The sequence below is a fragment of the Tachysurus fulvidraco genome, chromosome 15 (genome assembly GCF_022655615.1).
Source record: "Tachysurus fulvidraco isolate hzauxx_2018 chromosome 15, HZAU_PFXX_2.0, whole genome shotgun sequence".
Lineage (NCBI taxonomy): Eukaryota > Metazoa > Chordata > Actinopteri > Siluriformes > Bagridae > Tachysurus > Tachysurus fulvidraco.
The window spans coordinates 784,478-802,676 of NC_062532.1; the positions used below are offsets into that span (position 1 = coordinate 784,478).

Below are 18,199 nucleotides of genomic sequence, written 5' to 3' on the forward strand. Positions count from 1 at the left end.
CAGAATAAATCAAATCACTGTTTTCACTGGTTTAAAGATTAAAAAAAAAATAATAAAAAAAATCTCCCGTCCCACCCCATACAGGACACACGAAAACATGCAAGATTGTAGAAGTCACCGCTGGCTACAGATACGAGTACACACGTAGTAGAAACAACCACAGACAACTCAGACAAATGGATAAGTTTTCTCCAGTAATATTTGTCACTGATATTGACATAAGTATGAAGTGGAACACTGTATTACACATTATGGCCAAAGTGGACAAAGTTTCCAAAAATTTACATTAATACTTTTAAATATGCTGAAATAGTGTAATGGCCCCCCCCAGGACACACACACACACACACACACACACACACACACACACACACACACACACACACACACACACACACACACACACACACACACACACACACTTCAAGTCAGGAAGACCTTTACTGAGATACTGAGTTTTTGTACAGTACAGTACAATTTCATTCAAAGCTTATTAGGCCTGATCAAGCATTTTGTTTGATTCATTCACAGTCACTTTTTCAACAGAGTAAACGACACCCTTGTAGGTTCCACTGGTTTTAATCTCCAGCACGCTGCCATTATAGCAGGTAATCTTCTTGATGCCAGTGAATGGGAGATCAACTGTAGCCTGGCCAAGTGTGACGCGCACATCCACTTTTTTACCTGCAGGAACTTTAACAGGAAACGTGGAGAGCTCTGTTTTCTCTTCACTGGTCTCTGAAGCATATGTACCTTCAACACCAATATTTAAGTCATATCTTGATTCCTCCCTCACAAGCAGTGGAATTCCTGCATTTACTTCCAGGCTGAATGTGGAATCCATTTTGCCCTTAACAGACCAGGAGGATATTTGGATGATTTTTTTTATAGGTCTCAATTGTAAATTCCTGAGTTTCAGAAGTGTTGTTCTGGTAAAACACAGATTTCATTTCTCCAACAGCCATTTTGGGTATCACATAATGAATGGTGGGATACACAACATTGGTAAGCTGAACAGACTTAACAATGTTGATGAATATAAACTATAAACTTTCCAAAAAAGTTTCCTTTAACTGAAGTTAACTAACATGAATAAACCATATCTAACGCCATTGCTGCAATAAAACACAAGCAGATTTCACTTACATGAAAAATAGTCGGTCATGTTAACATTGTTCAGTTAATGTGTTCACACCCAATGAGGATTTCGCACGTCAGAAAATGTTCAGAATCGAGCTTTCATAATATGAGTTAAAGAAACCTTAAAATTAAGCATTAACACATACAGTAATTATAAAGCTATAATACTCTAATCTACATACAGTGTCAGTTACAGTCTTAATACCGAAAGCAAAAGCGTTTACGTTAAACACTAACTGTGGCAGGACAGAAAATACACACAAAATAATCAATATGTAACACCAATATGTGACCTGAGTCCAGTGACACACTTCCTTTTTCTTGCCTGTGTCAGTGTTTAAATTACACACAGTAATTAAAATACTTAAAATATACTTTTCACTTTAAAATACTTTTCACTTTTCTTGCTGCAGTTAATGTATTTGAAGAAGACTTTTGTTTTGTTGTCTCAGTTTACTCTGATGATTTGAAAGCTTCAAGTGATCCAGCTTTATCTAAACGTCTGAGTTTTAGAGAGTGGAAAGGAAAATATTGTACATCGTGTAAAATGTATACAAAGTGTATGGTAGTCATTTTAGGAGAGTTAAAAGGAACACATCCACGGTTTTACCTGTGTGTGTGTGTGTGTGTGTGTGTGTGTGTGTGTGTGTGTGTGTGTGTGTGTGTGTGTGTGTGTGTGTGTGTGTGTGTGTGTGTGTGTGTTCTCACGCTGTTAGCAGGAATTCCGATTAGAGAAGCTTTTTCCCCCTAAGGGTTAATACCCTTAAACTGTCCGAACACTCAAGAATTAATCTCCGTTCAGAAACTTTAATAACATATTTTCACAGAATCAAGTTTTCTGTAACAGATACAGTGGAATTTTTCTCCAACCTACAAAACTTTCATTCTGTTTATAATAAAGCATCAAAAATCTACAATGTCTTCTCTATTACATTACATAGAAGCTCTATAGGCTTTAGATCAGGATTTTGGGAATGTTCTATCAAAAAGCATCTGGTCTGCATTAGATCATTATCCTGCTTTAAAAAAAAAATCACATTTCATCAATAAAACACAACCTGACCAACACCAATGTAGTAACAAAAAGATCCAGCCATGTTCATATGTGTAATTTAAAGTACCCTGATAGATGAGTTTGCCATTAGACTCCTACATCTTTAAATTTTTAAATGCTGCTACAACTGTTTTTGCAGAACAAACAGACTGTATACTGGGTGGTGTCATAGTTATCAAGTTTATGTCCTTGATTACATTTACATTTACGGCATTTAGCAGACACCCTTATCCAGAGTGACTTACAACTGAGCAACTGAGGGTTAAGGGCCTTGCTCAGGGACCCAGAAGTGGCAGCTTGGTGGACCTGGGGTTCGAACCTATGACCTTCCGATCAGTAGCTGATCAGTTGATGACCCAAACATCCTCCTGAGCGCTTACCAGCAAACTGGAATTCACATCCACATGAGTCCTTCACAATGATCCAATACAGACCAGATGCTTTTTGATAGAGCCTATAGAGCTTCTATGGAATAGAATAGAAACTACTTTGTAGATTTTTGATGCTTTATCATAAACAGACTGAATATTTTTTGGTTTGGAGAAAAATTCCATCGTAACAGAAACCATGATTCCGTGTTAAGATGTCATCAATAGGTTCAGTGACACAAATGAATGTTCACAAAAGAATAAACCTCATCATTATGACTTCTCAGAGTTTAAGGAAATTAATCTCTGACAAAGACGTTTGTATGTTTAATTATTCAGTCACCTAAATCAGTAAATAAATAGTAAATCGCTCCATTGTGTATTTTAAGCTTTAAGAAAATAACTTCTGGGATGAAAAACTTGTGTAATTTATCTACAACCACCAGCTTAGACACACTGGTAACTGTGCTTGTATGTATTAGTATGTAAGTATTGTATACGATCAGGTCAAGTTGAGAGGCTTTTAAATGTCATTTTGACCAAATCCAATATCTGATACAGTACACAGTGAAATGAAACGTTTGTCCAGGACCCTGGTGCTACATAAAGACACCGACCTACATGAGACAACACAGAACTAATCAATCTATCGCCATAAAGAGACAGTGCAAACAGACAATATAATAAACTACAATACAGATATATAAAGACAGCACCACCCAGTATACAGTCTGTTTGTTCTGCAAAAACAGTTGTAGCAGCATTTAAAAATGTAAAGATGTAGGAGTCTGATGGCAAACTCATCTATCAGGGTACTTTAAATTACGCATATGAACATGGCTGGATATTTTTGTTACTACATTGGTGTTGGTCAGGTTGTGTTTTATTGATGAAATGTGATTTTTTTTAAGCAGGATAATGATCTAATGCAGACCAGACGCTTTTTGATAGAACATTCCCAAAACCCTGATCGAAAGCCTATAGAGCTTCTATCTGATGCAATAGAGAAGACATTGTAGATTATTATGCTTTATTATAAACAGAATGAAAGTTTTGTAGGTTGGAGAAAAATTCCACTGTATCTGTTACAGAAAACATGATTCTGTGTTAAGATGTCATATCAAAGTTGAGTGACAAAAAGGAATGTTCACCAAATAATAAACATTATTGTGCAATGAGGGGTGAAAAGCTTGTGAAATCTGATTTCCAAATAACAGCATGGACAAACACAAACACACTTGGTACTTGGAAGTGTGGTGTAAGACTCAGCACCACCCTTTTATTTGGTATAAATACGAGAGCATGAAGCTTCTGTCTCATCCACAAACTTGCATCCTTCACAAGACGTCTTTTAAAGAAGACATTTCTTGCTACCTGCTTCATCAGTTCCTTGTAAGTGTGCAGTTTATTCTTGATGACATTATGTAGGTTATTAACTGTGTATGTAGATTACTGTGTATGTAGATTATAGTATTACAGCATTATAGTTACTGTATATGATAATGTTTAACTCATATTATGAAAGCTTAATTCTGATCACTTTCTATTACAGTGTGGTTTGTCAGTGCGTTAATCAATAATAAATAAAATTTGTTAGTACTGGTAAAGTAAATTGGTGTGGTATAAGAGACATAAAGCTCTGTAGGACTCCACTTTATCACATTACACCTTGTTTATTAGTTTATATTTTATACTGACTGATGAAATTTTACTAATAAATTCTCACATGGCGTTCATAACTCAACTCTGTACATGCTGGCAATAAAATCTTTGGGTCTCAGAGTTCTGAATTATGCTAGTTAACATCCACTTCTGTGTTTATTAAAAAAAAAAAAAAAAAAAAAAAAGTCTGTTAATCCCAAAGTTAAATGTTAGTGATGGTGTAACATAGGGGTCTCAGACACAGAGTGAGGTTCTGTACAGTAAAAGTTAACATGAGGAGAGGAAACACACTTTAAACACCACGTATCAAAGACAGATAGAAAACATTTAAAGACTTGGCAAATACATAAAGGCAAGACAGCATCATACATGATAAAGCTTTCCACAATAACACAACTCAGAACTTACACATGTCTAAAGTTTCACACTGACATGCTAGCACATGTGCTTTTTATATGGCGCTAACAGGAAGTGGGTGAAGTAATCGAACAGATTATTAGAACACAGAGGATGGCATCCTTTTGTAAAACATTAATCTGGCCATTAGCGTACAAAAAGACATCTCATAATACAGTTGTTTAATGAAGCTTAATGAGCTGAATCAGCAAATAATATCAGCAGTAGCTCATGCTTCAGGCATTTTATTATCTTAACTACAATTCATCTTAAACTTGCCTATTTATCAGAAGAACTATTTTCATCCATCTTGAAATGTTTGTCTTTTTAAGGTTAAGAACAAGATGTTCAGTATTGTTCAAGTTGGTGGAAATGGAGGAGAACCTTTCAATTTTAATGGCCTGCAAAATCGATCCTTGTTGAAAAAGATCCAGGTTTGGGAAGGTGATTCTCAGATAAAAGCTGTGAAGGTGGAACTTGCTGATAAGCGGATAGCACAGTTTGGTATTCCTTCTGGGGAACTGCAAGAGTTTACCTTTAACCAAGATGAGATATTCGACTCCCTTTCACTTTCGCCAAATCAAGAGGGTACTCATCTGGGTGCCATCAAATTCAGTACAAATACTGGGAAGCAGTTCTTTGCAAGCATGAAAAGTGGTAAGCTGAAGCCAGAAGTACAAGTTGATGTTGCCTCTGGGAAATGCATTGGAATCCAAGGACGTCATTCATCTGGCATTGATCGCTTCGGCTTCATGATGCTCAACTAGTGATACCAATGTGGTGTATCCCACCATTTCTATAGTCCCACCCAAAGTGACTAATCACCCAAATCTCATATATTAAATCATTTGAATCAATAATGTTTGTGTTTGAGGTTAGCTTAGTTTGATTGTTTTTCATATTTGCTTTTCATAATCGATTCTTTTGGTTGATTTTTTTTTCCAAAGCTGTTAACCAATAAAAAAATTGATTTGATTTATTTTGCTGGTTCAGACAATTTATTCTGCTAGTCTACCAGTGGTACAAGACTAAAACATCTCATTTTGTTATTTTTTTTAGCTCTAGTTTGACTCTAGCTTTGTGTAACACTTTGTTTCTTTTCTTTTGACATTTTCAGATTATAATCTGTTATAATTTCCATCAATAAAATCAGTCTCAATTGAAACTAAGCTTCTGACTTGTTTTTAACATAATTATGTATTATTCTAGATTCTTCCTGAGCACTACCACAAGTCCCAGTCTTCCCAGTAAAATGTTACTATATGCTGATGTAAACAAACACTCATACACTACTTGAGCACATTTAATCTAATTCATTCTTATTAATTAACATAATAAATTGTTTTCTATACTTATATACTTTCTCCACTATAATTATTATCTATTCCTTTAGACTTTGTCCACTTTGGCCATAACATCTACTACATAACACACTGTTCCATAACGTACACATGTCAATATTAGTGGCACATGCTACTGGTAGCTTAACCTAACTTAACCTTCTCCAAGTTCTCTGTAGCTGTTTAATATACAGTACAGGACACCTGGACATCACAGCCATGTGTACAGTATGTCCCCAAAGTGTTGCACAAAAACTGATGAACACAGTGAGCTCCATTTTCTCTTCATTGGTCTCTGAAACATATGTAACCTTAACACCAATAGTTAATTCATATCTTGATGTTGGTAGGACATGGATTTAATTTCTCCAACAGCCACTTTGGGTATCACATCAGAAATAGTGGGATACACAACATCAGTAAGATCAGCAGTGAGATGAATAAATCATGTACAAGCCCATTACTACAGTATAAGAAAATACTAGCGGAATTCAATGACATTAAATAAAATAAAACCAGTCATTGTTAACATTGTTAAGTTAATGTATTCACACCTAATGAGGATTTAACATTACAGTATTTACACCTCAGAATTAAGAAGTTATCAACTTTAATGCTAGTGATTTCTTTACCAGTACTACTGACAGACTTTATTTATTAATGATTAACACACTGACAAACCACACTGTAATAGAAAATCATCAGAATTAAGCTTTCATAATATGAATTACACATTATCATATACAGTAACTATAATGCTGTAATACTATAATCTATAGTGGTGGACTTTATCTACAACCACCAGCTTAGACACACTGATAACTGTGCTTGTATGTATAAGTATGTAAGTATGGTATACGATCAGGTCAAGTTGAGGGGCTTTTAAATGTCATTGTGACCAAATACAATATCTGATACAGTACACAGTGAAATGAAACGTTTGTCCAGGACCCTGGTGCTACATAAAGACACCGACCTACATGAGACAACACAGAACTAATTAATCTATCGACATAAAGAGACAGTGCAAACAGACAATATAATAAACTACAATACAGATATATAAAGACAGCACCATATAAATATACTTGGTTATTCTGTACAAAAAAAATGTTTCCTTTAACTGAAGTTAACTAAAATAAATAAATAAACCATGTTTAACCCCATTGCTATAATAAAACACAAGCGGATTTCACTTACATGAAAAAAAGTCGGTCATGTTAACATTGTTCAGTTAATGTGTTCACACCCAATGAGGATTTCACACAACAGAAAATGTTCAGAATCGAGCTTTCACATACATTAACACATACAGTAATTATAAAGCTATAATACTCTAATCTACATACACAGTTAATAACCTACATAATGTAATCATGAATATACAGCACAGGTTAATTACCTTAAAATGTCAGAACATCTAAGAAACCACAATGAAGTGACATTTCTTTGTCTCTCAGAAACTTTTGATAAGACATTGGAAGGGAATCATAATTTCTCTAACTGTTATTTCTTCTCCATTACATCCCATGAAAGCTCTACATACCTTAGATAAGGGCTCTTGGAATGTTCTACCAAAAAGCATCTGGTCTTCACTGGATGTAGGAACAACGTGGTGATATTTATTTTCTCCTCAGTTTAATGTAGTGCAAAAACCAGAAAAAGGCATTAAAGTAAATAGTTCCCCCCTTTAATTAAGGGGCTTCAGGGGCATTTGGGCAGAAGTCCAGGATTCAAACCTAGGCAGTAGGAGGGGGACGGCAGGGTAGAGGTGAAGCGGTCCTCTCCAGGAGCGTAGCAAAGGCTCAGCCGGCAATTTGAAGTCCCAGGTCAGCTGGATGTGTCTGTAAAAGACTATCAGAAAAACAAGAAGCATTAGATCCGATAGATTCCTGCTGTGCTTTCCACCTGGAGAGTGAATGCTCCAGCGGCGCTCCTGATTGGCCCGTGATTTTCGGCGGGAGTTTCGTCCGCTCCGCTGCGCCTCGCTCTCACCCCCCGCGGCGCTAGACACCGTGCTGAAGTTCGGGAGCTCGCGCTTAGTGTCGCTGACCATGGTGCTGAACCGCCGCCTTTTACACTCTCCTGCTTCTTGGCTGCCGATGCAGTGGGCAAAGAGCGGTTTTTTCTCCATGCATTTGCGGCGGTGCATGTGCCGCCATTACACTGTGTACAAAGCCAGTTCCACGAAGATCTCCATGATGTGTTGGAGGTTAGAGTGGAAGATCTCGAGTGTCCTGTAAAGAGCCCCGACTCTGAATGGGTGATTCTTTTGGTTGATTTTTCACCCAATCTCTGAGCATTCAAAAGAAATGCTTGATGCAGTCAAATAATCAGGACAGAAATATAAACCCTGAGCTCTCACCCTGGTCCAACATGTTTTATGCAGCTGGACCGGACCGAGACTCGAGTTGACGACTTTGATCCAAATCTTGCATCTGGTGTCTTTGAAAAGATAATTTAATTAACAGATTGTTTACACGGCAGTCTGTCTCAACATACTTCTCTTCTTTCAAACCACAATGCAAATCAAGTTTATTACAAATCATTTTTCCAAACGCACTTTAATTGAAGCTGTGAAAGTCTTGTAGATATTTTAATTTTGTATTATATTTAATGTTTTAAGACAAATGTTATGTTTGAGATGATTTAAAAATACTTTTTATAAATGATTATAAATCAAATTTCTTTTCTGTCAGTCATTTTACCTTATATATATATATATATATATATATATATATATATATATATATATATATATATATATATATATATATATATATATATATAAGTATTGTAGTTATTTTAACTTCGTATTATATTTAAGTTTGAGATGATTTTTAAAGGCCATGCAAGGAGAGCATTAATTAGAGAAGCAGCCAAGAGGCCCATGGTAACTCTGGAGGAGCTGCAGAGATCCACAGCTCAGTTTGGAGAATCTGTCCACACTATTAGTGTTGCACTCCACAAATCTGGTCTTGGAAGAGTGGCAAGAAAAAAGCCATTGTTGAAAGAAAGCCATAAGAAATCTCGTTTACATTTTGTAACCATCATGTGGAAGAAGGTTCTCTGGTCAGATGAGTCCAAAATTGAACTTTTTGGCCAAAATTCCAAATGTTATGTTTGGCAGAAACCTAACACTGCACATCACCCTGAACACACCATGGACAGAAGGGACAGTGAGGATGGTCAGAGTTGATGGGAAGATGAATGGAGCCAAATACAGGGCAAACCTAGATGAAAACCTGTTAGAGTCTGCAAAAGACATGAGCCTGGGGCAGAGGTTCACCTTCCAGCAAGACAATGACCCTAAACATACAGCCGGAGCTACAATGGAGTGGTTTAGACCAAAGCATATTCATGTGTTAGAATGGCCCAGTCAAAACAAGACCTAAATCCAATTGAGAATCTGTGGTGAGACTTGAAATTTGCTTATGCTCACCATCCAATCTGACTGAGCTTGAGCTATTTTGCAAAGATAAATGGGTAAAAATGTCACTCTCTAGATGTGCAAAGCTGGTAGAGACGTATCCCAAAAGACTTGCAGTGGAAGGTTTGGTCTACAAAGTATTGACTCAGTGGGGCTGAATAAAATTGCATGCCAAACTATTCAGATATTTATTTGTAAATAAAATTTGGAGACCATTTATCATTTTCCTTCTACTTCACAATTATGTGCCACGTTGTGTTGGTCTATGACATAAAATCCTAATAAAATACATTTTTGTTTGTGGTTGTAACGTGTCAAAATGTGAAAAAGTTCAGTGGGTATGAATACTTTTGCAAGGCACTGTATATTATAGGAAAATCAAACTGAAGGTGAAAAGACTAGATTCATGGATGAGTATTTTTCCATCAGTGATTGTGTTATTCCTTAAGAATTACAGATTTACAGTATTACATAATTTCATGTGATGAATACATATTTAACCCTATATATGTAAATATCCCATTCATTTGTTTAATAGATTTTGCAGCAGACCAAGTTGATTGTGGCTCATTAAGCAGCTCATATGGATTCCTTTAATATGTTCCTCTATGTGTCATGTGTTACCATCATCATACCGACTCTAATGTCTGTTCAGTTGATAAAACACACATTTAATGTCTTCTGTTATTAAAGAATGATAGAATTTCAACAAGTTATTTAACTTCTCATAATTTCTAGAAAACTGAAGTGAAATTTGCTTAGCAGTAATACACTGGAAAAGCATTAAAAAAAGGTAAATCGATTGATAAAAAATGAAATAAATCAAAATAAATCATAAATAAAAAGTCACTAAAAATCATCTCAAACGTTAAATAAAACATTAAATATAATACAAAATAAAAATGTCTAAAATGTTTATAGAACGGTGTTGTAAAATATTTTCATCTTATTTAATGATTCCTGGATAAATGTTAAACTTTAGACACACCTTGGACTTTGGACACACCGTATGGATGAATATACAAAAAGTGTTTTAACTTGTTTTACATCATATATTGTATGTCTGTTTTTTCACAGCTTCTGGGCTTGGCACTGTAGCACGGCCACAACACGGAAACTTGTCACAAGTTAACTGTTCAATAAAAAACACATGTACTGACTCATGTTAATTTAAACCATGACAATACGTGCACCACCGCAAACACACGAACGGAGGAAAGGCCGCTCTTCGTCCAGTGCATCGGCAACCCTGAAGCGAGAGTGAGAGTGGAACAGCCGGCGGTTCAGCACTTTGGCCTACGGCGCTAACCGCGAACTCCCGATCTCCAGCACCGTGGCCAGCACCGCGGCAAGTGAGAGCGATGCGGAGCGGCCGAAACTCACGCTGAAAATCACCGACCATTTTATTTAATTCTGATCATTTTCTATTACAGTTTTTTTTGTCAGTGCGTTAATCATTAATAAATAAAATGTGTTAGTACTGGTAAAGAAATCACTAGCATTAAAGTTGATAACTTCTTAATACTGAGGTGTAAATACTGTAATGTTAAATCCTCATTAGGTGTGAATACATTAACTTAACAATGTTAACAATGACTGGTTTTATTTTATTTAATGTCATTGAATTCCGCTAGTATTTTCTTATACTGTAGTAATGGGCTTGTACATGATTTATTCATCTCACTGCTGATCTTACTGATGTTGTGTATCCCACTATTTCTGATGTGATACCCAAAGTGGCTGTTGGAGAAATTAAATCCATGTCCTACCAACATCAAGATATGAATTAACTATTGGTGTTAAGGTTACATATGTTTCAGAGACCAATGAAGAGAAAATGGAGCTCACTGTGTTCATCAGTTTTGGTGGAGCACTTTGGGGACATACTGTACACATGGCTGTGATGTCCAGGTGTCCTGTACTGTATATTAAACAGCTACAGAGAACTTGGAGAAGGTTAAGTAGCTACCAGTAGCATGTGTCACTAATATTGACATGTGTACGTTATGGAACAGTGTGTTATGTAGTAGATGTTATGGCGAAAGTGGACAAAGTCTAAAGGAATAGATAATAATTATAGTGGAGAAAGTATATAAGTATAGAAAACAATTTATTATGTTAATTAATAAGAATGAATTAGATTAAATGTGCTCAAGTAGTGTATGAGTGTTTGTTTACATCAGCATATAGTAACATTTTACTGGGAAGACTGGGACTTGTGGTAGTGCTCAGGAAGAATCTAGAATAATACATAATTATGTTAAAAACAAGTCAGAAGCTTAGTTTCAATTGAGACTGATTTTATTGATGGAAATTATAACAGATTATAATCTGAAAATGTCAAAAGAAAAGAAACAAAGTGTTACACAAAGCTAGAGTCAAACTAGAGCTAAAAAAAATAACAAAATGAGATGTTTTAGTCTTGCACCACTGGTAGACTAGCAGAATAAATTGTCTGAACCAGCAAAATAAATCAAATCAATTTTTTTATTGGTTAACAGGTTTGGAAAAAAAAATCAACCAAAAGAATCGATTATGAAAAGCAAATATGAAAAACAATCAAACTAAGATAACCTCAAACACAAACATTATTGATTCAAATGATTTAATATATGAGATTTGGGTGATTAGTCACTTTGGGTGGGACTATAGAAATGGTGGGATACACCACATTGGTATCACTAGTTGAGCATCATGAAGCCAAAGCGATCAATGCCAGATGAAGAACGTCCTTGGATTCCAATGCATTTCCCAGAGGCAACATCAACTTGTACTTCTGGCTTCAGCTTACCACTTTTCATGCTTGCAAAGAACTGCTTCCCAGTATTTGTACTGAATTTGATGGCACCCAGATGAGTACCCTCTTGATTTGGCGAAAGTGAAAGGGAGTCGAATATCTCATCTTGGTTAAAGGTAAACTCTTGCAGTTCCCCAGAAGGAATACCAAACTGTGCTATCCGCTTATCAGCAAGTTCCACCTTCACAGCTTTTATCTGAGAATCACCTTCCCAAACCTGGATCTTTTTCAACAAGGATCGATTTTGCAGGCCATTAAAATTGAAAGGTTCTCCTCCATTTCCACCAACTTGAACAATACTGAACATCTTGTTCTTAACCTTAAGAAGACAAACATTTAAGATGGATGAAAATAGTTCTTCTGATAAATAGGCAGGTTTAAGATGAATTGTAGTTAAGATAATAAAATGCCTGAAGCATGAGCTACTGCTGATATTATTTGCTCATTCAGCTCATTAAGCTTCATTAAACAACTGTATTATTAGATGTCTTTATGTATGCTAATGGCCAGATTAATGTTTTACAAAAGGATGCCATCCTCTGTGTTCTAATAATCTGTTCGATTACTTCACCCACTTCCTGTTAGCGCCATATAAAAAGCACATGTGCTAGCATGTCAGTGTGAAACTTTAGACATGTGTAAGTTCTGAGTTGTGTTATTGTGGAAAGCTTTATCATGTATGATGCTGTCTTGCCTTTATGTATTTGCCAAGTCTTTAAATGTTTTCTATCTGTCTTTGATACGTGGTGTTTAAAGTGTGTTTCCTCTCCTCATGTTAACTTTTACTGTACAGAACCTCACTCTGTGTCTGAGACCCCTATGTTACACCATCACTAACATTTAACTTTGGGATTAACAGACTTTTTTTTTTTTTTTTTTTTTTTTTAATAAACACAGAAGTGGATGTTAACTAGCATAATTCAGAACTCTGAGACCCAAAGATTTTATTGCCAGCATGTACAGAGTTGAGTTATGGACGCCATGTGAGAATTTATTAGTAAAATTTCATCAGTCAGTATAAAATATAAACTAATAAACAAGGTGTAATGTGATAAAGTGGAGTCCTACAGAGCTTTATGTCTCTTATACCACACCAATTTACTTTACCAGTACTAACAAATTTTATTTATTAATGATTAACGCACTGACAAACCACACTGTAATAGAAAATGATCAGAATTAAGCTTTCATAATATGAGTTAAACATTATCATATACAGTAACTATAATGCTGTAATACTATAATCTACATACACAGTAATCTACATACACAGTTAATAACCTACATAATGTCATCAAGAATAAACTGCACACTTACAAGGAACTGATGAAGCAGGTAGCAAGAAATGTCTTCTCAAACTTCTCAAGACGTCTTGTGAAGGATGCAAGTTTGTGGATGAGACAGAAGCTTCATGCTCTCGTATTTATACCAAATAAAAGGGTGGTGCTGAGTCTTACACCACACTTCCAAGTACCAAGTGTGTTTGTGTTTGTCCATGCTGTTATTTGGAAATCAGATTTCACAAGCTTTTCACCCCTCATTGCACAATAATGTTTATTATTTGGTGAACATTCCTTTTTGTCACTCAACTTTGATATGACATCTTAACACAGAATCATGTTTTCTGTAACAGATACAGTGGAATTTTTCTCCAACCTACAAAACTTTCATTCTGTTTATAATAAAGCATAATAATCTACAATGTCTTCTCTATTGCATCAGATAGAAGCTCTATAGGCTTTCGATCAGGGTTTTGGGAATGTTCTATCAAAAAGCGTCTGGTCTGCATTAGATCATTATCCTGCTTAAAAAAAATCACATTTCATCAATAAAACACAACCTGACCAACACCAATGTAGTAACAAAAATATCCAGCCATGTTCATATGCGTAATTTAAAGTACCCTGATAGATGAGTTTGCCATCAGACTCCTACATCTTTACATTTTTAAATGCTGCTACAACTGTTTTTGCAGAACAAACAGACTGTAAACTGGGTGGTGCTGTCTTTATATATCTGTATTGTAGTTTATTATATTGTCTGTTTGCACTGTCTCTTTATGGCGATAGATTGATTAGTTCTGTGTTGTCTCATGTAGGTCGGTGTCTTTATGTAGCACCAGGGTCCTGGACAAACGTTTCATTTCACTGTGTACTGTATCAGATATTGTATTTGGTCAAAATGACATTTAAAAGCCTCTCAACTTGACCTGATCGTATACAATACTTACATACTAATACATACAAGCACAGATACCAGTGTGTCTAAGCTGGTGGTTGTAGATAAATTACACAAGTTTTTCATCCCAGAAGTTATTTTCTTAAAGCTTAAAATACACAATGGAGCGATTTACTATTTATTTACTGATTTAGGTGACTGAATAATTAAACATAAAAACGTCTTTGTCAGAGATTAATTTCCTTAAACTCTGAGAAGGCATAATGATGAGGTTTATTCTTTTGTGAACATTCATTTGTGTCACTGAACCTATTGATGACATCTTAACACGGAATCATGGTTTCTGTTACGATGGAATTTTTCTCCAAACCAAAGAATATTCAGTCTGTTTATGATAAAGCATCAAAAATCTACAAAGTAGTTTCTATTCTATTCCATAGAAGCTCTATAGGCTCTATCAAAAAGCATCTGGTCTGTATTGGATCATTGTGAAGGACTCATGTGGATGTGAATTCCAGTTTGCTGGTAAGCGCTCAGGAGGATGTTTGGGTCATCAACTGATCAGCTACTGATCGGAAGGTCATAGGTTCGAACCCCAGGTCCACCAAGCTGCCACTTCTGGGTCCCTGAGCAAGGCCCTTAACCCTCAGTTGCTCAGTTGTAAGTCACTCTGGATAAGGGTGTCTGCTAAATGCCGTAAATGTAAATGTAATCAAGGACATAAACTTGATAACTATGACACCACCCAGTATACAGTCTGTTTGTTCTGCAAAAACAGTTGTAGCAGCATTTAAAAATTTAAAGATGTAGGAGTCTAATGGCAAACTCATCTATCAGGGTACTTTAAATTACACATATGAACATGGCTGGATCTTTTTGTTACTACATTGGTGTTGGTCAGGTTGTGTTTTATTGATCAAATGTGATTTTTTTTTTAAAACAGGATAATGATGTAATGCAGACCAGATGTTTTTTGGTAGAACATTCCCAAAATGATCTAAAGTCTATAGAGCGTCTATCTAATTTGATATAATCTGATTTTTGATGCTTTATTATAAACAGAATGAAAGTGTAGAAGGTTGGAGAAAAATGCCACTGTATCTGTTACAGAAAACTTGATTCTGTGAAAATATGTTATTAAAGTTTCTGAACGGAGATTAATTCTTGAGTGTTCGGACAGTTTAAGGGTATTAACCCTTAGGGGGAAAAAGCTTCTCTAATCGGAATTCCTGCTAACAGCGTGAGAACACACACACACACACACACACACACACACACACACACACACACACACACACACACACACACACACACACACACACACACACACACACAGGTAAAACCGTGGATGTGTTCCTTTTAAGTCTCCTAAAATGACTACCATACACTTTGTATACATTTTACACGATGTACAATATTTTCCTTTCCACTCTCTACAACTCAGACGTTTAGATAAAGCTGGATCACTTGAAGCTTTCTGTATGGAAGTCATTTTAGGAGATTTTCAAATATTCTCAATATCATCTTCAGTCAAACCTAAGAAATGACAAGACCGAGGATTTTCATTTATTTTAAGAGGGGTTCACAACTAAGGGCAACTTTTTGCTGGACCCAAAGTTTTAGTGATACAGTGTTAAGAAACCGAGTGAAAAGGAACTTAGTGAATAAGTTTAATCAAGTTAAAGTGAAACAGAGTGGTTGTGAGAATAATTGTATAAAAACAATCTTTTTTGATAATGTTGTATAGAGCACATTGTTCTTTCTCTCTCTCACACACACACACACACACACACACACACACACACACACACACACACACACACACACACACACACACTCTCCCCCACACCCACACCCATAAACATTACCTCTCCATCTTACGCACACACAGATGCCTTGAACTTAGTTTAACCCCCTCCCCACCCCATCACACTCGCAACAGCAAAAGCAGTTCTAAGAAACATGATACTTTTGATGGAGAGGTTCCTACTATGAGATAACGGCCAAGACAGCTTTTGTGGTCATTAAGCTCTGCACAGACACATTACCCCATCCTTCTTCTTGTACGACTATATATTCTTGTTTTACTTAATACCCACCATTCATGATGTGATACCCAAAATGGCTGTTGGAGAAATGAAATCTGTGTTTTACCAGAACAACACTTCTGAAACTCAGGAATTTACAATTGAGACCTATAAAAAAAATCATCCAAATATCCTCCTGGTCTGTTAAGGGCAAAGTAGATTCCACATTCAGCCTGGAAGTAAAAGCAGGAATTCCAATGCTTGTGAGGGAGGAATCATGATATGACTTAAACATCGGTGTTGAAGGTACATATGCTTCAGAAAACAGTGAAGAGAAAACAGATCTCTCCACGTTTCCTGTTAAAGTTCCTGCAGGTAAAAAAGTGGATGTGCGCGTCACACTTGGCCAGGCTACAGTTGATGTCCCATTCACTGGCATCATGAAGATTACCTGCTATAATGACAGTGTGCTGGAGATTAAAACCAGTGGAACCTACAAGGGTGTCGCTTACTATGATGAAAAAGTGACTGTGAATGAATCAAACAAAATGCTTGATCAGGCCTAATAAGCTTTGAATAAAATGGTACTGTACTGTACAAAAACTCAGTACATTCACATTACAGTATTCACACCTCAGAAGTAAGAAGTTATCAACATTAATGCTGCAGTGCTTTACTTTACCAGTACTAACAGATTTACATACACAGTTAATAACCTACATAATGTCATCAAGAATAAACTGCACACTTACAAGGAATCTTTTATCATACCTCTAAGTAACAGGTGTGTGTGTGTGTGTGTGTGTGTGTGTGTGTGTGTGTGTGTGTGTGTGTGTGTGTGTGTGTGTGTGTGTGTGTGTGCGCGCTCACGCTGTTAGTAGGAATTCCGATTATAGAAGCTTTTTTCCCCCTAGGGGTTAATACCCTTAAACTGTCCACAGACTCAATAATTAATCTGCGTCACAGAAACTTTTAATAACATATTTTCACAGAATCATGTTTTCTGTAACAGATACGGTGGATTTTTTCTCCAACCTACAAAACTTTCATTCTGTTTATAATAAAGCATCAAAAATCTACAATGTCTTCTCTACTGCATCAGATAGAAGCTCTATAGGCTTTAGATCAGGGTTTTGGGAATGTTCTATTAAAAAACATCTGGTCTGCATTAGATCATTATCCTGCTTTAAAAATCACGTTTCATCAATAAAACACAACCTGACCAACAGCAATGTAGTAACAAAAAGATCCAGCCATGTTCATATGTGTAATTTAAAGTACCCTGATAGATGAGTTTGCCATCAGACTCCTACATCTTTACATTTTTAAATGCTGCTACAACTGTTTTTGCAGAACAAACAGACTGTATACTGGGTGGTGTCATAGTTATCAAGTCCATGTCCTTGATGACCCAAAAATCCTCCTGGGCGCTTACCAGCAAACTGGAATTCACATCTACATGAGTCTTCACAATGATCTAATACAGACCAGATGCTTTTTGATAAAGCCTTCAGAGCTTCTATGGAATACAATAGAAAAGACATTGTAGATTTTTGATGCTTTTTCATAAACAGACTGAATATTTTTTGGTTTGGAGAAAAATTCCATCGTAACAGAAACCATGATTCCGTGTTAAGATGTCATCAATAGGTTCAGTGACACAAATGAATGTTCACAAATGAATAAACCTCATAATTATGCCTTCTCAGAGGTGAAGGTAATTAATCTCTGACAAAGACGTTTGTATGTTTAATTATTCAGTCACCTAAATCAGTAACTAAATAGAAAATCACCCCATTGTGTATTT

At 36.0% G+C, this 18,199-nt stretch overlaps 1 protein-coding gene and 2 long non-coding RNA genes across 3 annotated transcripts in view; 2 read left to right on the top strand and 1 right to left on the bottom strand.

The window, feature by feature from the left end:
* LOC113651616 (aerolysin-like protein) overlaps positions 1-18,199 on the top strand; it is a 382,868-nt gene that overhangs the window by 190,434 nt on the left and 174,235 nt on the right. The gene's annotated exons all lie outside the window — the stretch shown is intronic.
* LOC125138616 lies at positions 9,637-11,159 on the top strand. Its single transcript, XR_007137863.1, has 2 exons — positions 9,637-10,183; positions 10,468-11,159. It is a non-coding gene; the product is annotated as an uncharacterized LOC125138616 (long non-coding RNA).
* LOC125138611 lies at positions 11,674-14,057 on the bottom strand. The gene is made up of 2 exons (XR_007137855.1): positions 13,505-14,057; positions 11,674-12,506 (listed from the first exon to the last, which is right to left on the bottom strand). It is a non-coding gene; the product is annotated as an uncharacterized LOC125138611 (long non-coding RNA).